Here is a 21,475-nt window from a genome sequence, read left to right as displayed (position 1 = left end):
TCATTTTTCTGTGTTTTGGACACTTAAAGAATAGCTTAGTTGGGCAAAATGTTTTGATTTTTACCAAACTTCTATGCCAAACTAATGTTTTTCAGTGTGAGTTTCAACAGCAAATGAAAAATCGAGAAGCCCTACAGGAAAAATGTTTTTGTGGATGTCTTAATGGAAGTTAATGAAAATATACCTGAACTGTATAAGACTCTAGAGATATAGTTTTCTAGCTTCTGAAAGGAAACCTTGCTCTTATGAAGTAAATCAACTACTGAAAAAACCTTTACGAAAAATAAGATTGAAGAAAATAGATAGTGTCTAAGAGAACATGGAGCAGAAGACATGCCAGTGATGAGATGTTATTGAAGAAGGGTAGATAGCCAAAGGACTGAGGCCAAATAAAAAGATCCCTCATAATATGCTTGCAATTTGTAGTGTGCGTGAGGCAGAGTCCTATTTTAAGCTTTTCCTATAGCCAGATTAAAGCTCTAGTTGTGATTCCCACCTTGCTTAGATGCTGCGCTGAGAGGTAAATTACCAGTGTGGTTCCTCATGGCTCTACTCCAGAGCAAAAGGATAAATCTTTCTTCTTTTTGTCTCCAACAATTTAAGTATGTCAGACTACTCCTTAATCTCTGAAAATACGTGCCTAAAGGTTCTTCTCCTTACTTCCAAACTCACAGAAAGATAGAAAAGACCACACTGAGTCAGACCAAAGGTTCTTCTTCTGCAATACCTTGTCTCTTACAGCAACCAACAGCAGATGCCTCAGCAAGAAAATACAAAAGGGCACACAGAGTATACATAAGAGCCCGGCCTTAAGCTATTTGGATGAGGGCCTCCCTGTTTCAGCAGCGCTGTTTCTCCAACAGGGAGATCCTGTGGGGGTATTTCTCTACTGTCACAACTGCAGAAGGCTCTAACTGCAGGAAGCAGGCTTGGGGGTTACCCAAACTCTGACGTTCGAGGGGTGACCCAAATATCCGCAAATGAATAACGATGCAGACATTTTCTGGTGTGCATGCCGTATAAAAACATCCGATAGACGGGATGAGAGGCAGATGGGCGATGCGCACCGGGTAGGTCAAAGGACACGGGGCTCCTCGGCAGTCTGCATCTGGTTAATTGAGGTTACGCAGGACACCATCTCTCCTCTGCGGGATTCAGAGCAGGACGGGGCACCTGGAAGGGGACGGGGACAGGCACCAGGGCTGCCGCTGGCGGCCACGGAAACAACACGGCAGAGGTGGGAGAAGGGGTGGGTTGGGAGGGAGGACGGGGGCGCTGGGGGGGGGGGCAGAAGGAAGGGGCGAGGTGGGAACTCGGGGAGGATGCTGAAGCGAGGCCAGAAAGCAGAGGTGGGAAATGGAGGGGGGGGGGGGAGGGAGCTCGCCCCCGTGTTGGGGGGGCAGAGGCAGCCACGGCCCCACCCCGCCGCCCGCCTCGGTGCCCCCGCGGCCGTTGGGAAGGAGGGGCGGGGCGGGGCGGCCCCAACGGCCGCCGCGGGGCGGGGCGGGGCGGGGCGGCTCCTCAGCGCGCGCCGCGGCCGTTGGGAAAGGGGCGGGGGGGCAGGAGGGCCCGCGCGCCGCCCGCCCCAGCCTGTTTTTTTTTTTTTTTTTTTTTTTCCTCCCCCCTCCTCCCCTCCCTCCCTCCCTCCCCTCTTTTTCCGCGGGAGCCGCTACTCCAGAGTGCGCGGTAGCGTGGGCCGGCCGCGAGGGCCCATGTGGTGCCGACATCACTGACATGGCGGAATCCCCAGTAAGCCCGCCTGGCCGCCGCTCCAGCTAGCCGCCACTCGCCCGCCGCGCCCCGGGCTCGCCTCTCCGCCCTGCCGCTCCGCTCTGCTCCGCGCCGCCCGCCCAGGTAAGGACGCCTCGCCCGGGGCGCCCCGCTCCGCGGGCGGGGAGGGAGGGGAGATAGGAGCCCCCCAGCCCCGCCGACCCTTTTGTTCGGGGCGGGCGGCGGCGGTTGGCGGAAAGTTTCTGCTTGCGCCGCGCTGCCCCGGGCCGCGGGTGCGCCCCCTGCGCAACCCGCTCAGGGGCGGCGGCGCCGGCAGCGGGAGCCCGCGGAGGTTTCGCCTCGAGGGGGCTGCGGGCAGGGGCCGGGCAGGGGGTAGAGCAGGGCGGCCGCCGGTGCCCGGGGCAGCTGCGGCGCTTCCTGTCAGCGCCGCGGCCCGCGCAGCCTCCGCCACTGGCCGCCGGCGTGCCCTGCCCCTCGGCCGCTGTCTGGTGCGAGGGCCGCGCGGTTGCGATACGAGGCGGAGGGGGGAAACGCGGCTTCACGGCTGGGAAGAGGTTTGTGCTTTTATGCTTCCCCCCCCCGCTTCCTCCTCCGCGAAATGCGCTGATGCGCGCTACCAGGTGATAGTGTGTATGTGTGAAAAAGGCGGCGAGGTGGCGGGAGGGGAAGGAAGCGGTTTCCCTGTCCTCGCTTTGCCTCCAGAAGGAGCCGCGGGTGCGGAGCCTGCGCCCCGCTGCCCGGCCGCGGGCTGCCGCGCAGGTGGAGCCGCCGGAGGCTCCTGCTCGCCGCGCCGCCGGCTGCCGGGGGCGCCGTGGAGAGGGAGCTCCGGCGGCGCCGCCTCGTCCCCCCTTCCCCGTCCGCTTCCTTGGCCGGGACCGCTTCGCGAAGGAAAATCCTGGAAACTTTTTATTTTGCTTGCCAGACGCCTTTTTCTTTTTAATGGCATGCTACCAGGAGACAGAATGGAGAGAGAGAGGGGGGATAAAAAAGGAAAATTCTTTTAAAGGATTAACCTCTCTTAGGTTAACACTACATCTGCAGCCCTCCCTTCTTCTCCCCCCCCCCCCAAGTTCTCAGAAATGTTCTATTTAAATAAGGTTTTGGCTAAGGTAATGCGGCTTGGAATTTAATGCAATACACCCTTTATCCCATCTATATTTGTGGAATAAGGTGGGGGTGGAGGGGAGAACCCGAGCTTCTCTCACGGTGCTAATAATTTTGTGTTTCATTTGCATTTCTTTGTCTGAGTACCTAAAAGTAATTGCTTGCTTGCTTAAAGTAATAGTTACTCCTTCACAGTCGGGAAACTGAGATATAGGAAAATTTCTTTCTTTTTTTTTTTTTTGAGGGGAACTCTGTGCGTTTTTTCTTTAAGAACAGAATTCAGATTTCCCAGTTCCCTGTACCCTAGGCACGTTTGCTGTAACCCCTAACAATTTACCCCGCAGTGCCTAGGGCTGAACAGAAGTAACTAATAAATTTCCAAAAAGTGTTAAACCTGTCTAGCTTGAGCTTAACAATGTGCAAGGTAATAGGAATTCAAACATGCCCATGTTTAAGCCTAAATCACTGTTTCCCAACCTTTTTTTGCAGCTGAGCTTGCTTAAAAAAGGTTGGAATTTCCAGGTCTTGCAGAACGTCTTGGTGCTTGTGCTTGTTTGGCAGAATAAGCCGGGGCTCTGCGCCTCTGTTAGGGAACCATGCTGGTCTGGGCATGGACACAATGTGTGTTTGGCTGGAAACCCTTCTAGACAGACGGAATGCATCGTTTCATAAATCTCAGGATTCAGAGATGGGCTGTTTCCTCCTATTAAGAGCATCTTGCTTATCTCACCCAGTCCTTTTGTACCACCTGTATGTCATTATCAGCAGTAAGAGAATATGCTACTGGTGCTACCAATAAGAAAACAGTTCTTGGCTGCGTTCCTGGGGTCACTTAGGGTCTTGCACAGAAGCAGTCTCTTAGTGCTCTTCTCATAATCTTCAGTGCTTTGTGGTTCCTTCTCATTAGTTTTAAAGCAGTTGTGCTTTGTGGTTATACCAGGACTGTGCTGTGGCAGAAGGATCTACTTGCACAGAAGTGTCATATATTGTTTTTCCCAGTTTAGTATCTTGAAGCTTGTTTGTGGTCATAATGTAGCTCAGGGGTGAGTGTGCGAGGAAGTTTTAAAAAAAAAAGATTTTTTTTTTTTCCCCCCACACACCATCAGGATTCATCTGATTTGGGTTCAAGGTCACTGCTGGGAGAGCAGTGAGGGTTGTTTTTTTTTTTTTTTTTTTTTTAACCTACTGTTATCTTATATATGGCCAAAGTATAAGAAATGAATAAATTTAGCATCCAAAATAAGCTGGTATTCTGTTATAGCTGAGAAGTTTGGACTTGTAAGTTAATACTGCAAGCAGTTTATCTTTACTCTCAGCTAAGTCTGTAACTTCCAATTGGAAGTGCATTTGTTCTGGCACTTGTCTTCTATGTATTGTGTTTGGTGGACCTAAAGAAGATTCTTGCACGCTACCTTTCTTAGCATAGAATTTTCTCTTTTCTTTTCACTTTATAGATTCTACTAAGTGCTCTCTCTCCTTAGAGAGCTCCTCTCCTGAGGAGCAGTAAGGGGAAACGTCTACAATGCATAATTTGAGCAAAAAAATACATGTAAGTCGTACAGCAAAGTTATGCATGTGTGATTGTATTCATGAGCTTTCTAATTAGTTTAATTGGCTTTTCCTTCAAAAATGTAGGTCATCAGTCTGAACACTAACACACACAGTTTACAGTACAATTAACTGTTTGTAGTGTGAAGATCTTAATTATAGATATTTTGTAAGAATTACATAAAGGTCTCAAAACCAGTATATAGCTGAATAAAACAAATGACTTTCAACACTACTTTCCTCAATGTGGTTAGCTGCTCCTCTCACCGGAGGAGAAGCAGTTCAGGCTGCCCTGAAAAGGAATCTCAGTCTCCCAACCAAGAACGCCTTGGTAGCAGGCGTTAGGTCTGGAAATCAAGTGCATCAGTATATCACAACGGCTTTGTGGAATGTATTGGAAGTTATTAAAGAATATTGTAAACAAATGTCACTTTAGTGTAAAGCAAATAAAGTAATATTAGAAGAAGCCAGCAAAAGTGTGTGTAAATCTCAGCGTTGCAAGATGTGAGTGAGACAGAGTTTTTCAAAACAGCAGCTAACTTGCGCATAGGTGGTCTTTTCTGCACTACTAAACAGCAGCAGTTGAGCCATGGGGAATCCTTTAGGAACAGGAATATCAAAAGTAATTTTGTTTACGGCCAAGACTTAGTGTCACTGTGTGATCCGTCTCTGGAGGTAGAAGGTACGTGGGAAGAGGGAAGTTCTTCAAACAACACAGTCGAAATAGGAGACGATAGATACACAACGGTAACAGGCCATCTACAGGCAGGAATGTTGGTGTGTTTGAAAACAGATAACTCTTTAAACGTTTTCCAGTTGAGATGGAGCGGTTGCTGTTTTTCCCAATTTAGTCTAAACAGCTCTCTCTGCAAAATAAAAGTTAAAAGCCTGCTCTTATTGGACTACAGACAGCTAGAAAGAAGCACAAGCTCATTAAACATGATTTATTGTGGAATTTGTAATAGCACTGGAGAGGTTAGTTGCCTTTCAGAACATGCTGCTACAGATGTTAAGTATGTGTTCTGCTCTGGATGAAAAAACTATAGCCCTGTTTAGCAAGTTCACAGGGAAAATGTAGTCTCTCAAATTCCACTTTGGAACAAAAATATTCCCTAGGGGTTCCAGGTAATGTGGCTCTGTAAGAATATTCTTGTTGCTTTTATTTGTGAATGGATGGATTGCTTTGTAGTATCAGAAGGGTAGAGGCTGAAACATACCACTTCTCGAGTGGCATGCTTTCTGTATTTGATCTAATGAATCCTTTATTTACAAGTAAACTGTGTTGTGAATAAAGCTTACTTCATCAGTGAAATCCTCATATACTAAATAAATGGAAATAATATTAAAACAAGATTTGTATCTGTGATATTTAAGTAGCAATATGCCAATATATCGAGTGTGATGTTAAGATCGTGCGGGTTTATTTAATTTACTTTTTAAATTGAACATAGATAACCCAGTATTTTAAAATGCAGTATTTCTGGTTGTTAGTTTGTCAGAACTTTGTCAGAATTGTGTGAATGCATGTGTGGCATTAATGAGATATTCAGCTTCTACCTACAAGTAGAAAACTGTTTACATTTAATGCCACAAGGTCAAATACTGAATTTCTTAAGTTTTGCTCAGTGCTTACGTGGTCTACTTGCTTGTAATCTGAACACAATGGGAATTTACCTCAGGTAACAATTTAATAATTTTTTTCAAGATTTGCTCCCCAGTGTGTGCAGGGTGGAACTGATCTTCAGACAGATCTTGAATACAGCTAGAACTGGTATATGGGGCTTAGCTTAGAAGCTGGAAGGATTATCAATTTGAATTACCAGTTCTTTAAAAATAATTGCTGAATTTCATTTTCATTATCAGTATTGAATTATCAAACTGGAAAAACACCACAGTGGCTATCCCATGTAATAGTAAAGTTTTGTGTTACCAGCTTATAATAACTGCAGGCTGAGATGCACAAACATGCCCTTCTTGTTTATCCCTCAATAATGGACAAAAAGCCAGCTACTTCTGCAACAGTATAGGAAACATTCCTTACTTGTATTTTCAGGGGTGACAGTTTATAATGGTGATATATAGTGGAAGTTACGATTTGGATACTCTGTTTACTAAACTGGAGCTGTTTATAGTGTCCTCTTATTTGTGCAAGGTGAAGCAACAAAAAATTGCCAAGTATTTGCGTGTAATATTTTCTATGTTGTTGTTGTTGCTGTTTTAGAGAGAGCAAAGACTGCAATTAAGACTGATATGTGATATTTGCTTGTTCTGGAGACTGCTTCATAGCTTCTTCAGAAACTAGTTTCTCGGTGGCAAGAGTTCAAGAAGGAAGCTGCGTGTGGGGTTTCTGCCACTGTGATCTTTTTGGCTAGATTTAGGATAATATAAACAAATCTTGAATTCTCTGGAGTTGCAGGTGATAGGCTTGTTTGCTCTCTCTGCACTGAGTGTATAACTGTTCTGTGGCAGCAGTGCACAGCACGTTCTTACAGCATGCTTTATATGCAACTCTCTTGTAACTGCCTTATACGTAATTATGAACCTTACTATTATTAGTTTCTTGCGAAGAAGTCTATTATTAGAATACATATATAAATATGTACTTGATGCTTTCAGAAACGTTTCATATGGAATGTTTTGAAAACAGAAACAAGAAATTGTTCTCAAGAGGTTGTTAATAAAAACTTCAATAAGCAGCAATTTTAGATGACCTTTTCCAGCCTGAAAGGTCCTTGGAATGTCATGGACAGATTTCCTCATGCTTTTAATCCAGCTAGCAAACTTTCAGACATCTTCTGCTTAGTCTGTAGCACTATGTAAAGGCCCAGAGAACTAGCTATCAGTTCTGGGTGGTGGTTTTCCGTTCCCCACTCGCCCAGTAATAAAATGCTAAAATTCTGTGTAGTAATCTTAAATTTCTGTATTACTTTGTACCCCAAATATTTTTGTGAGAACTTTAGTCGAGCTAAACTCTGTAATGAAGTATGATGGTATGATTTTTTTTTGAACCTTGATAGCAGAAACAGCGCAGGAAAGGGGAATTGTTCTAATTTTACATCTTCTTTAAAGTTAATTTCATGATCTCTATGGTTAAACTCATGATTTTTGAATGCCTAATCTTGGTAATACTGAACTGGAAGTCAGTAATATGATTTTGATACCCCCTTTTAAAAGGAAAGAGAATGAATAATTCAAAAATAAAAATACATGTTCTGTTTTTCAGTGGACTGTGCATTACCTCTGCATTAACTACAGCAGCGGGGAGTCCCACGTGCCAATTTGGTAAATGTGTTTGATTTGGTGTGCCAACCAACTTGGAGAGTTATATAAATCCTTTCAGCTCTAGATTCTTTTAGGCTTGGTAGAAAAGACTTGATTCGTAGGCAGTGTATCTGGTCTTGCTTTACGTTTCAGGATGTAGAGTCTTCCCCTATTTTGTCCTTAAGCCATGACTGGACAATGGTCAGAAACTGAAAGTATAGTTTACGTTTGAATCTATAACATGATCCTGGTGGCCTTGCCATGTTCTCACAGAAGCCTCCAGTGTTTCCTTGCATCGGTGCTCAGCTACAGTCTAGCCTGCCAGCCACCAAGCTCCCGTTGATGTTCTTGGCCTGTATGTTGCATGCCAATGGAGCCCGTCTTCTGGTAAATAAAGTCTGAAGGAAAGTTGTCTTATGTTACCAATAATACAGCTAAAACGCTAGAGACGTGTTTTTTTCATACTTGCCTATTATTCTTACTACTGTTGCAAGTTGCTCCAATCTAGATAGGCAGGTTTAGAATTTTTAAAGCAAACACACTTTCTTGAGTAGAGATGTTGGTCTACAGAACTTCCTCCTTAATATATCTTCTGGCAGTTAACCTAAACTTTGAGAGTCTCATTCTTAAAAAAATAAATAGATAAAGGGGGGGGAGGGGGAATTGTAAAATCCATTGTACACAGAGTTTTGATGTGTTGTGATGATGAGGAGACTAGTACTGTCCCGTTTGGTACAGAGAAAATCCTCTTCTGTTCCTCTTTCCCTTTGTTGTCCTCTGAGCTCATGTTAACAATTTGAGGTAGACTAGATTGTAAGGTGTGACTGCCAGAAAAACTACAGGTTAAGCAAGTAAACACGACAGGCAATTTATTGATCCGTGAGAACCGTTGAAGGTATTTTCTTCTGGAGATGTCTTCACTTACGTAATATTCATCCTCTCCTCTCCCAGGTTGCACTTGGGTATAAGGGACTTGCTGCTTTGTTGCTTGGGCTAATGTATAATACAGCCAAAATGCTAACAGCTTTTAAAGTGGCATGTTTGTTAAGCCATGTTAAGCATGTTGTCATCAAAATAACAACAGTTGTTGGGCCCTTACTTGCCACAGTAGCTGTACTGAGTTACGAGTATCTTTTTTTCAAACTCTTCAGAAGAGTGACTTATTTTTTCCTCAAAGCAATACCAACAGCAAAGTAATTGTTTTTCACAGCACCAGCTTTTGTTTGGACCATCTATTCTGTCTTCCCTAAAACAGTTGCCTTATTGAAAGGACAGCTTGGTGGCTCAGTGTGATTCTTATAGCTCTTTTTTTAATAAATGTGTTTTGAATATTGAAGCATTTACATGTGAATGAACTTGGCTAAATGAAGTGACTGATGTGAACTGGATAACTGCAGTATTGCTTTTTCAGGTCAAAATAAGCCTCTGTAAGTAAACATGCATGAACTGAACCAGTACAGCTAGTAACAAGGGAAAAACTTCTGTTTTCATGACAAGATAATGCAAATCAGCATATACTTGGAATATACTTTGTACATGATTCTTCTAGATCTACTTTAAACTAGTTCAACTCGAAACAAATTTGAGATGCCGTAAAATAATTGCATGTGCTTATCCTGCTCTTGTGGTAGAAGTATAGTCATGTTGCCAGATCATATCAGTTTTGTTTTCTCCTGTGCTTTGATTGTGTATATGTTTCTTTGGCTTGAACAGTAAAACTGTTAGGCTTGTTTTTCCTAGTTCTTAATCCACTTTACTTACCATGTATTAATAGAGTATCTGGCAGAACAGCAGGCTAAAACTTCAAGGAAACATTTTTATAGTCTATAGCCAGTAGATACCTTCTGCCTTTTTTTCCAGTTTTCAATATGATTAATAAAAAGGTAAGCTGTCATTCTTCAACAAAACATGTTGGTGCTGTTTCTCTAACACACAATGCTACCTTCAACTGTGGGTGCCTCGAAAGCTATGGGTTTTAACAAAGGTGAGAAATTTGTTCTTATTCAGTTGCACTGACTAAAAGAAGATGATAAGCTTTTTTGAGTGCTAGTTTCCACTGAGGCATCCCCTGAGTTCAGTAGGGGGACGCTGTTAGCTGTTATCTGCGTTGGTAGGTTGACTAGGAAATTTGTTCTCAGTCTGCCTTGGGAAGTGTTTATTTTCTAATGCTGGAAAGTGTTAGATATGGCATCACAAAGAAAAACAAATTAAATGACTATTCCTTACCGTAGACTCTTACAAAATCTGCTTTTGCTAATGAGATTTCTCCATTCATAGGCTCTTTTCAGTGTACCCCTTGCCTGTCATTTCTTTAGCAAGCTTGTTCATTAGCCAGCCATGATTTCTAATACTAAGATACTGGGTTTGTTTAACTAATATCTCAGGATGATTTTTTTTTTTTTACAGTTGTTGAAAAGTCATCCTTAGTAATGCAGTGAGGTTATCTGTGTCATACTCCAGTCCAGAGACTGTGGATATAGTGCTGAAGGTTTAAGAAACAAAGGTCCTTCCTGAGCTGCTAATATGATCTAACAAGAAGTGTATCTGATGATACAGGAAGCTGAGAAGAAGAGATGCAGAACACTTACCTTGGCCTGATGTTTGCTTTCTGCTGGCTTTTTCTCTTCAGTGTTTCAGATGTGGGCGAAGAACGAACTGCAAATTTGTTTTTGTGGTACATTGTGCATTCCTTCCTGTCCTCTTCCCCTTTCCTTCATGTGCTTATCCCTGCAATGGGTGTGACATGTGGCCTTTGCATGACTACAAATGTAGGTATGTGTTTGCTAGTTTATCAGGAAATGTGTCCATCCACATGCGTAGCGGGTGTGTACTCAGTCACGCGGTGAAGGTGGCCATGTCTTGGCTCTGAAATTGGTGCATATGACAAAGGAAGGCTGTGGTGTGTGGTCCTTAAGTACTTGCATAAGGCTCTAAGTGGCCTGATCTGTGCCCTATGGTCCTGCCAGCTTTTGGTAACGGTACTTACCTACCAACCCTTGATGTACAGCAAGAGAATCCATAGGCATCTGTTAGAAGTGGGATTAGAGAAATGGATCAGAAGCTTTTCTGGCTTATTTGCTGAGGGTATTCATGTGTGAAGAGAAAATGAGAAGTTTGGAGTGTAGCAAAGTGGCTCCATGGTTTGAAAGTCACGTACAACGGGCAATTAATACAGAGCTGGCCACATTGGAAGGAGTGAAGTTGTGAATGTCTTTAAGGCTAAAAATTGGAACTTCAGTGTGGTGAAAAAGGCAGTGGTGAGAAGAGCATAACTAGTAAAAAGCCAGTAATATCAGAACATTGAATATGTATGATGCAAGACATTAAGAGCCAAAGAAAGTGGAGTGGGGCAGGTTTCACTAATCATGGCAGTGAATGGCTTTAATCAATAATCAGTATTGGCTGGCTGAATGGCAACATGCCAGAGGAAAGAAATACATGAACAGAGACTTAATGGAGGAAGAAAGAGCAAAATTAGATATGACTTACACAGGTGGAAAAATAATTTAGCCTAGGAGAAGAACCCAGAAGTGGTCTGAGTTGCTGGAAGGCTATATTATCTCTAGGTAAGAGAAAGGGAAGGCAAAAAACCTTGAAGTCAAAATTAATTGTAATGTACAGTCTGTTTAATTTGTCAGTCTGACAAAGAACAACGCTTCACTGTGTTTGTGTTAGAAGCTGAGCATGTATACGTTGTTTCTACTTTAAATGAGTGATGTTACATGGTTTTGGGGGGGGAGGGAGGAAGGCACCAGTGTTGCAAAGAATCTCCAAAACAAATTATGGAGCTTAGCAAACCTTATGCTTCTGGATCAATGCAAAATGACTTGATAATTGAAAGAGTGGTCCACCAGTCGCTTTATGCTTCATGAACCTGCATGCTTTCATCTCTGTTCCGATAAGCTCAAGCCTATTTTATACTGGCAGAATATATACTTTGGATAGTTTGAGGATAAATGGTTAATTTTGGAGGGAATGAATAACTCTGATGATACAGTCATGATTCTGGGTGGTTTGGTGTAGTGGTTTTCTCACTGTATCCAAGCTGGAAAGTATTGATTTCAGTTATTATAGATGCTCTGCTGGTCTCAGATAATCCTTATGGAAGTAACTCTGTTCTCAAAGTAAATAAAAGCCAAGCATAACTGTCTGAGTTATAGTATACTTCTGAGTTTCATGTACACTGAAGGGGATAGGTAGCTCATACCTGTTTTGCCATATTATGTAGTTTTCTATTTGTGTTATCCTTGGGGTTTATTTGTTATAAAAACATAATTCATTTTAGTTCAGCAAAACCTCAAAAAAAAAAAAAACCTTAAGGGAAAACCAAAATGACTTCATATATCATAATCTGTTAGCATCAGATATTGTGGAAGTAAGTGTCTTAAGTCTAGACATCATAACTATCCTATGGATTTAGCCATAGTGACGTAGGTAACATCTTGTTGAATCCTTCTTGCATAGTACTGTACTACGCTCAGCAGTTATTGTGCTAGGATGGTGTGAATCAAATGGCTAATGACTTGTTCAGTGTATTGTTACTATGTAATATCTTTCAATTTTGATTCATGAATAAGTCTAGAACCACACTCTTAGGGGGTTTGGTATGGAATACCTGGGTTAAGTTATTGATAGTTGACCATAAGCTGTATACAGTTAGAAATTTTATGGCTCAAGGGGAAAAAAAAAGTCATTCTAAGGCTTTCAGTGGTGTCCTCCTTTAATCGAGTTTTGTGCAGGTTTTACAAAAGTGATCAGAATTGTTAACATTGCTCATGCTTACATAAAATCAGCCTTAATTAAGTCAGCTTGTGGCAAAGTTAGCTTGTTGTATTCTGCTTTGCACATATTTATTTTTGCTACTCCATATGCTGCTCTGACAGATCTTTATTACTGCTGATTAAGTTCACTGGTGCTTTTAATGACTACTTGGAAGGTAAACATCCTCTTGACTTCTTTAGACATACAGAGCAAACTTGTTACTCATTTGAAGCCCATTCGTCATGTGTATATGTTTTGCAAGTGACAGCTGTTTGCAGTGCTCTGTACTCCCATGACTGTTTGCTAGAATTTCTGAAACTGAGAGAAATGGTCTTGCTACCCTATTTTATTATTTCTACGAGCTTTCACGTGAACAATGTTTTTTCTGCTATATCTTTTACCATTTCCTCTCTCCACCGAGCAGAGCTGGACAGTCTGTCTGGATTTTTGAGCTGCTTTGCTCAGTGGACAGGAAGTGGTTGTGTTGGTGCAAACTGTGCAACCATACTGAGTAGGGGCAAGAAGCTCTATGCTTGATATAACCAAAAGGATCTCTGATCTCTTTCACAGCAGCAGTGTTTTACTTCTGGACAAAACCTGAGTCAGGTTGCTCAGATACTTTTGTAACCACAATTTGCTTAATATAAGGTGGCTACATATTGGGTTTTTTGTGTCTGAATAGGTTACTTCAATGCATAGGTGAGAGCTGCTGCATTACTGTAAAGACCCTATTAGTAAAGAACATATTTGTATATGTAAAGCATTGGAATTAGACAGCAACAGTTTCACTTCCTTTTGGCATTTCTTGATCATGCAGTCCAGCAGGATGATTGTAAGCTCTAAAAACTATCTGTAAAAAGTTTTTCAGTTTCTCAGAGCATGTAGACTATTACAGTTGTTTTCTGTACTGGCAGATCTTAGACCTTCATTGTCTGTCTCAATATCTCTTCATTTGTCTGTTCTTTCCTTTCTTCCTTTCCTAGTTTGGTTTTTTTTTTTTTTGAATACAACTTATTCTTTTCAAAGCATCCTGAATTGTTGGGGTAATGTAAGGGGACAAAAGTGAAATGAGTGAATGGTTCTGGTATACTCTGAAGCTTGAAGCTTAGAAGGTAGAAAATATGGAAGGCTGAAGACACTGAAAATAAAAGTGGAGGGGATAGTTTGCAAATAGAATGAGCATGTTATCTGTGTTCCTGCCAGCACTTAAGATTCTCTGGTAATCTATAAATGAAATATACATAGATATATTGAGCTTGCTTGATCAGTGATGATACCACCTTTGAGCAAACTTGATACATCCTCATTACAGAAAGTGATGGGCTTTTATTGCAACTGAAAAACTGTGAGGCTTGTTGGATAGGATATGAGGTGCTTTTTTCTGGCTGTAGGTTAGCAACGTGGCAGTTAGAAATCTGTCATTTTACTTTGGGAGGGAAATGCAAAGCTTTGGCCCAGTGCCTGGACTAGCTCCAGATGGTCAGAGGAGATTTTGCACTCAAGTCAGAAAGTATATGAGGATGGCAGATCAGACCTGTCAACTTCCCTCTTCTTCTGTCCTCTGGGGAATTATTTTCCATTAATTATATACAAAATAATTGTCTTGTTTGTACAACTCAAAACTATTTATCAGTGTCCTGGCTCTGAAAGTGAGGTTCAATTATCTTCTAATGCTTTCCTCTGAAAGCTGTGTGTGTGGTGCTGCCTCCAGGTTCACTGTCCTGCCTGGAATGTTTCTTGGGCCCTGGGTAAGATTCATGAGCCAGCTCAGCGCAGGGCAGTGAGCAACTGCGTTGACTGTCTGTATGCCTCATCTTACTGCCTGACAAATGCAAGGCAATTTCAGGGAGTTATTTTCAAAGTTTAGGCAATTTAAATGAAGAACCTCGTATAAGCTGCCTCATTATATAAATATTCAAGAGTGCGGACCATTCTTTAGTGACTAGTTTATATTAGGTGTATAAAATATTTTATATCTTTAGCATTTTTTTTGCATGTCCCAGTTTTCCTCGGAAAAGGCTTCTCATGCCACCAATTTGTGTGTTTTTGAAGAACACGAATGAATTTGGCTGATGGAAATGGGGAAACAACTGAAACTAGCTCTCTTTAGTGATATGTACGCACACAGTTGGGAGGAAGAAAAGGAGAAATACTATTTTTAGCTATTCTCTCTTAGTTATATTAGGCAAAGATTGACATGGTTGCTATATGTTTTTTCTGCCAACATCATCTTTTCCCTACCTTTGTGTTCAGTATTAACACTGAGGGTTTTTTGTTTGTTTTTAAAGCAGATTAAGAGACTTAACTGTGCAACTTCTTGTACTATTTGACTACAGCATATTCTGTTAGTGGTGGTATAGCTATGAAAAATACGATACCTGGAGTAGGATTTTTTTTTTAAGGTATAGGAAAGGATTAGTGCTATTTTAGTGCTATTTTACTAGTCCTTGTGAGGCTTCATTTGGAAAATATGTATGTTCTGATCTCTTGTGTTTTGAGAAAGATAAATTTGAAGTGGTTGAGTTACAGAAAAGGGTTACAATAATGAGTGGAAGTATAGAAAGCCTTTCTTGTAAAAGGGGGTGGAAAAACATTTGGCAGGAAAAAGTGTCAAGAAAGAATATGATTACTATCTATAAATCCATCAGGGGTATAAACACTGCAAAGGCGAAAAGGACTGTTTAAACTGAAAGCCAGTGTTAGCAGAAGAACAAATGGATGTAAGCTGTCAATAAATACCCCCCCCCCCCCCAGAATTTTATCAAATAGCTTAATCCAAAACCATGCTAGCCTTCCAACAGGGGAGACTTTATGGCAAGCGGAAAGATGTGACTAGTTATAAGGCAGAGCTGGGAGCAAGCCAGTAAAAGAATATGTGGCTTTAATATTGTTGCATATGAATAAACAGTATACAAGTGAAAGTCCAGCTTCAGTGAAGCGGGAGGACAGGAAGGGACCTTCTGTCTGTGAGTACTGTGTAATGAAAACACTTTAAGCACTTACTGCAAATTTATACTGATTTTTTATTTTAATAAACCAAAATTATGATAAAAATGATTTTTTCAAGTTTTTCTGTCGATAATCAGTTTTAATATTAAACAGATAAGGCCTTAATGCTGAAGACACCTTTGTTTAGAGAACATAAGTCTGTCTTGCACAGACCTACTGGTGAAGTGAAAACATGTCCCTCCCCAGTCACCCACAGACCTGTACAACTGGCTTTGCATTCTCTGGGGACTTTCGCTTATCTAGGAAGATATATATGTACAGAGCTGTACAATCTTGGTGCTGAAGGTTTGATATGGCTGTGATGTGGTGACAGTTCATTCCTTTATCCTGTTACTGGTATTTGTATCCTGATGGAAAATCCTGCTGTGATAGAAGTTCAGAAAAAGAAGATAGCTAGCTTTCAAAGAGCTTTGAACACTGGGGTCGAACAATAAGGGTCTTTTCCACGACTGTTTGTGAAAGCAGTGGATCACTTACCAGAGTAAAGCCTGGAGGTTTATATCCAAGCTTTTGCTAATGATAATCTCTAGCAAGGAGCATGTTAAGTTCAGGGTAATCACAAACCTCAAAATCAGAATGCAAGATAAACTTTGTTTATGTTTTAGTTTAAAAAAGTAATAACGATCAGTATTTCACAAATTTGAGGTTAAATATTTAATGATCAAAATGTCTGAATTTGTTTGCTGGAAGGTGGGAGTTGTTATCCTGAAATACAATGTTCAAATTTTTAAAAAAAAAAAAAAAAAGGTGAAACTTGTGAATAGGTGTGAAGTGCCAAAGAAGGACATATTCTTAGTGGTACAGGAAGGAGAGAGAATCTAAATTGGGTCACCTGCAACTTCAGAAGTGGTTGTGCAAACAACAGATTGCTTTTTATGTTTGCACCAGTACTCTGAAAAAGGAAAAATCAGCATGTAGTGAAGGTATTATCTAGTTAATTGCTTGGTAGGTACACTGAAATTGCTTTAATATTGGCCTGTGGTGTTCTCTTTCTCAGCAGAAACGCTTTTGTCAGGGAGCAGTTAATGTTTCTTGGAGAGAGAAGTGTTCAATGAGTGCTTGTGCATGCTTTCATCTGATGTTTTCCTCTTACAAGGAGGAGTCACAGGAGCTTGTTGACAAAGCTGTTTTCTTCTGATTGAACTGAGTTTTTGTTTTTCTGTTCCAAATAGTCAGGTTTTACTTTAAATGAGAAAGTGTTGATGTATCTAACTCTTGTGTGGTGTGTTTTCATTTACGAGCTACTTGGGGAAAAATGTTTTAATTGTCTTTATGTTAATGCACAGGAATTGGGAGCTTGTTTTCATCCATCAGTGCTAGAGACTTAAAAACAAAAGCCAAGCAAACTTCCAGATGGTGGCAGATTTTGGATATGAGCCACTAACAGACATAATTAAGTATGCCTGCCTCTCTACCACTTAACCACTTACAAAACAGCTGTCTTCCTTGCTTAGTGCGGACTTTGTCTTCGTTTATACTTGCTTAAGCGAAGAAGGTGCATGTGGCAGAAATAGTACCTGTTGGGATCTTTGGGCATAGCACTCTGACTGAGACTCCTTGCCAGCTAGGTAAGAACTAGCTTGCAGGTTCTCCTGCATTATAAATTGTCCAGCTGTGAACTGTTAAAGCTGTGTGAATGGGCAGCTCAGAATTAAAGCTGATTTTAATATAAGCTATGTTGACAAAGGAACAATGATTTCACAGATGCATATCCAGACTCTTCTTTTTTTGCTCCCCTTTTTAGGGGGTTGGGTATGCACTCTCTGAAATCCTGTCGCCAATTAAAAATTACAATAAGCCAATGCATTCAAAGTTTTTTAAAAAAGAAAAGTCTGCCTGGGGAGTTAATGAAACAACTGGAGCAGCATCTAGCATTGTGGCTGCTCTTGCTCAATAATGGTTCACTTGGTGCTAAATATGTTGAAATTACTTTTATTGTTTTGGTGGGATTTCAACTCAGTATGGCAAGGGAAGAGTTAATTCGGGCACTAGAAATTAACCCAGCTTCAGGAGATTTAAGTTTTGGTGGCAGAGCAGAAAGGGAGGAGCTGGAAGAACAGCCTGGCAGTCTGGGAAGAGAAGAGGTGAAGTGACCAAAGGCTCTGTGCCCTATGCACAGAGCTCTGTTGTGCAGGCTGGAAATACCGTGCTAGATGACATAATTCTGCTAGATTAAACAAGGCCTCAAACACGGGCAGTGGCAATGATCTGTGGGATTGTTTTAATGGATACCTGTACATGTGTAGTGGGCTAGCCAGATTTAGTTTCAGTACCACCTACTCTCTGCTAGGCATTTCTGAATTTAGAATGTTCTCTATATGAAGACTTTGTAGTATAAAGTTGTAACCAAGTTATGTGGACCACCAAATAGACACTGTGAACTAAGAATTTTAATTACTGTTACTGGCTGTGACAGACTGTCAATTCCATTAGCAAATCATTAACTAAACATTGGTGAATAATCAATATGATCCTTTCTTTGGTCTTGGTAATACCAGAGCACTGAGCAGAGATGAATTTCATTACCCCCATTTTACAGCTGAGAAAACAAAACACCGAGGTGAAATAACTGGAGATGCCTTTTTTGTTAAGGCTGGACTGAAAATCTTATTAGTGGTCTTGCATGTGTCTGGGGGTTTTCCTCTCCAAAATGAGACTTGATAGGCCTCCTTAAAGTGCCTATATGTGGTTTCAAAGTACCTCTGACAGTCTCTCCCAGCTGAGGAATGCTGACACCTTCATGCGGTAAGAGGGCAATACTTACCTACCTTCTGTTCAGTATTTTCCATACTATCTGTAGGAAATCTTTATAAATAAGACTAACATGTTATGGTTAAGTGAGACAAAAAGGGGTTTCTTACAAACGCCTACTAAGTTTTTGCAAGCTAATAGCACTGTCAGCTGGCAGTACAGCATATGCTTAATTTAGTAAGGTTATAGTTCTTTAAGTGCTTTCCCCTTTGGGGGGAAAAAAAAAAGTTTATGCAGTTATCTTGGCTTACCTGTAACTTATGATTCTGGCTAGTACATACAAAGTCATACTTTTTTGATTCAGAACTGTCAAAAGAAGAAATACTGTTCACTTCCCTGGATTGAGCCTACCTACTCAGTGACTAATCTTTGGATTTTTTTGTTTTGTTTTTAATGTTGTACCCAACTCTAAATTGCCTAGCTCTGCTTCTGCTCACTGGTTCTTATTGTTCTTTAATGTCTGATCCATGCTGGCCCTGGGACAGCTATAAATAAATCTTGCATAGTGCTTAGAAATCCTGTTGGTATGTCACACATCAAGCCATTTGGTACACGTCTGCCCCAATAGCATGATTGATTCATGGGCAAGTGTAATCAGCCCATAGATTAATTCAATCTGTTAGCTAGCTAGTTCTTAATGTATTTAAGATATTTCATTTTGATTGTACAGTGCTAAGTCTGTTCTCAGAATGTTGCATGATACTAAGTCAAACACTGTCTTAAAGAATATGCCTGTGCTAACAAAGCTATCCCTGTCAATCAGGTGTAATCTCCTCAAAGAGTGCGGGAGGATTTGTTTGACAGGACCTGTTTTACATAGTACAACATTGTTGATTGTGTTCATATCTTTGAATTCTTTATCAGTGGAATCCTGCATTGCCTTTGGATTATTTTGTCTGAAGGTTGTGCCCTAGGAATGGCGTATCGCTGCCCTGGTCATCCCATTGCCTTCTTCACTGATGGTGTTGGGTGAGCATATTCTGCCCTGTTTCTCACTGTATGTTGTCATTGAGAGTAGGCTGGGCGTTTCCTCAGATGATACTTCTGGTTGGAAGGTTTTTGGATCTCTTTGGTCACCAAAGTGACTTGTTCTGTTTGATACAAGTGCATTTTTCTACTTCTTCCCAAACATTGAATGGAAACACTTAAAGGCTTTTTGGACATCATTAGCTATGTTTTCACTTCTGTTTTACAGTGGGGTTTATACCATTATTAGATTTCACTCCTTCCATTTATATTTGAAAACCAACTTGTTTTCCTTTGTCCTACAAGTCATGTTTTCTTCTTTGTTTTGTTTGATTTGCCTTGACTCCTGGTGAAAGCCTTGGTTTCATGTACTGTTTTTCTGTAGTTCTAATGCGTATTGTTCATTATTTATTCTTCCTTTTTCCCTCCACCCCTTTTTATACTTCATTATATTTATATTTTTTCATTTAGCCACTGAATCAGGCTTTTAGCCAAAGTTTCCCTACTTCTCAAATGAGAAGATCACACTTCCTCTTTCATTAGACTTCTTTACAATTGTGAGCCCGCTTTAAAAAAAATTTAATGTACCTCAATTTTTTTCCAGTCAGTGTTTCCTCTCAATTCTCATCAGTCTTGGAAAAGTTAACATTTTGTTGTTTTAAACATAAACTGCATGTTATTAGCTCAAACTTCTCCATTTGATTTTTTTCTTTCCTTTTTCTTTTTATTATTACTTGAAGATTTGATTTCTGTAGTACTTCAGAAGCTCTCACAGGATGATTCTGAGCAGTTCTGTGAAGATGAAGTTTCCAGTTGAGTGTTTCATGTGTTGGAACTGAAGGATAGGAAAATTTGTTTTTAATGTCTTAAATAATGTTATGTTGTGTGTGTATAGTGTAGGGAAGTTTTTGTGTAAGCAATGTTTTGTATCATCTTCTGTGAATGCAAATCAAATAATTCTTCAGATGCTTTTTAGGCAGTGGGGGAAGGATACTCTTTCGTAGTACTTGTCATACAGAACTTGGCAGATATCTCCTTTAACTAGTTACACATTATGATGTTAAAGGATGGAGGTGGTGTAATCCAACTCTATCAATAGCTGAAGTTCTGCATGTGCACATCACAAGGCACACTCATGGCTACATTAAACAGTTCCAAGTCAGGGTTGCTGCCTTGAAAGGTCAGTCCTAGGTTCAGCTGTGTGTGTTCCTATCACTTGTTTTGGTGCAATGTGTCAATCTACCTGAAAAGTAACTATGCAGAAAGATGGTTCATAGACTAATTTGTTGCATGAATGCTAACTCTCTCAATATGAGAGGCAGTAGCAGATCAGAGTTGTGACTGTACCTTCTGGTGGTAGCCTTGTCTTAGGCTTGCTTGAACCTTTCCTGAGATGGTCCTCTCAAACAACTGATTTATTACTTTTAAGCTAAGCTAACTATAAGTTCTGACCCCCACCTCCTGTACTCCCGTTGTGCATGCAAGGAGTGTTCAAGTGGGACATTGTGCTAAATGGGTGGCTTCACCTTGTAGCATTTCCCTGCTTTTCACTAGTAAAATGACTTCATGATTCCAAACCTGTTCCACAACTGATATTATTATTTGTGAACCAGAGAGGAGGAATATTCCTGGATAGGTAATAGTGGAAGTGGGAAACAGTGTTAAGTGGAGACGGGTTTTTTTTTCTTATTATTCTTAGTCTTTAAGTACTAGTACTGTTAGAAATTCAAATGTCAGTGATTGTTCTCCCTGTCCGCTAGTCTCTTCCACCTTCCACTAACTACTGCACCCCACCCTAAATAAAGAGTTAAGAAAAGGTAAACGCAAAAATCTTACAGGTAAAACCTCTGGAGGACTCCTCAATGCTCTGCCATGCACAAACGTGTAAAGCTTTTTCTTGAGCTGAGAGTTCCTGTAGTACACCTTGGTAAGTGATATGCTGATTTAAAGAACAATTTCATAACCTATTTAGATTGAATTCTCCTTTGGTATTTTTTACTATTTCATGAAATGTTTATGAAATGTCGTTCATTTCAATATCTTAGTTTCTCCATACTTTGAAACTGTTCTGCTCTTTGTTTTTCATGTTCAAAGTAAAGGGCTTTTATATCCTCTGTAAGAAAGAGCCTTAGAAAGATCTCTCTCTCCTTTTCTTTCTTTTTCTTCTGAACAGCTTGAGGCAGAGACCTTGTCTGTCTTTATATTTACTCAATGCAAAGTGCATTGCATTGAATAAGTGACCTAGGCTTCTCTGGAACAGTGTGTACTGCAAAAGCACAAATGATTAGATCTCTAGTAGCACACTCCTTCATGTAGAAGTTCTCTGCACCTAGACTTCTTTTGT

At 40.9% G+C, this 21,475-nt stretch overlaps 1 protein-coding gene across 4 annotated transcripts in view; it reads left to right on the top strand.

The window, feature by feature from the left end:
* The first annotated feature begins 1,521 nt into the window (after positions 1-1,521).
* The window catches only part of FNDC3B (fibronectin type III domain containing 3B), a 224,593-nt gene continuing 204,639 nt past the window's right edge, over positions 1,522-21,475 (top strand). Inside the window, exon 1 of one of the 4 annotated variants that reach the window (XM_068953972.1) lies at positions 1,522-1,854. The gene's annotated coding sequence lies outside the window, so the exon portion shown is untranslated. Of the gene's footprint in view, positions 1,855-2,110; positions 2,286-19,028; positions 19,135-20,969; positions 21,059-21,475 lie in introns of those variants that run through there. The other 3 variants (XM_068953974.1, XM_009673755.2, XM_009673756.2) reach the window with 3 other exon arrangements.

The sequence above is a fragment of the Struthio camelus genome, chromosome 9, assembly GCF_040807025.1.
Source record: "Struthio camelus isolate bStrCam1 chromosome 9, bStrCam1.hap1, whole genome shotgun sequence".
NCBI classification, from domain to species: domain Eukaryota; kingdom Metazoa; phylum Chordata; class Aves; order Struthioniformes; family Struthionidae; genus Struthio; species Struthio camelus.
Note: the sequence above shows the minus strand (reverse complement) of the source record. Positions and strands in the feature narration are given on the sequence as shown.